Source organism: Coregonus lavaretus (genome assembly GCF_964263955.1).
Source record: "Coregonus lavaretus genome assembly, chromosome: 2".
Lineage (NCBI taxonomy): Eukaryota > Metazoa > Chordata > Actinopteri > Salmoniformes > Salmonidae > Coregonus > Coregonus lavaretus.
Genome location: NC_139989.1, coordinates 76,372,466 through 76,373,143, shown reverse-complemented (window position 1 = coordinate 76,373,143; position 678 = coordinate 76,372,466).

The following is a 678-nucleotide window of genomic DNA, read 5'->3' as shown; positions in this document are numbered from 1 at the left end:
AGGCGTACATAAAGCTGTACCAGATGCAGACTGTCCTGAGGTTCAGAGAGCAAGAGCAGGCACAGGTACAGTACTCCATTTAACCAGTCACAGTTCAGGGAGGTCATAAGTCACCTCCTAATGGTTATACTATCAGATTCAACAGATTAAGTTGACTGCATGCTAGAGAAGGAGTAATAATCATATTTCAGATCACTGACCAACATGTATGGACTTTCTCTTTCAGATGGAAACTAAACGCGCCCAGAGAGTCAGGGCAAAGCAGGAGAAAAAGGAGAGGAAAGAAAGAGACTTGTTGGAGAAGAACAAAGTAAAAGAACTGCTCAGAGCTAGAAAAGCAGAGAGTAAGGAAGAAGTGAGGAAGAATAAGGAGAGGGTGAAAGCCCACCTGGACGAGGTGGCAAGGAACTATAACGAAAAGAAACAGAGGGAGAAAGAAAGAGAAAAGCTGTTGAAAAAGGCAAATGGCAAAAAAAATCACATGGTGTACATCCCAGACCTCATACTGAAGAAGATGTAAGAACACAACGCATATGGAAGAGTAAATATTATCAGCTAGCATTGGTCAAAAGTTCATTTCTATCTTCTTTCATTTAGTGGAATACTTCATCAATAAAATAATATGAGCATTTATTTGTCAGCATTCATTCCCATATGGAAGAAAGAACACACAAAATA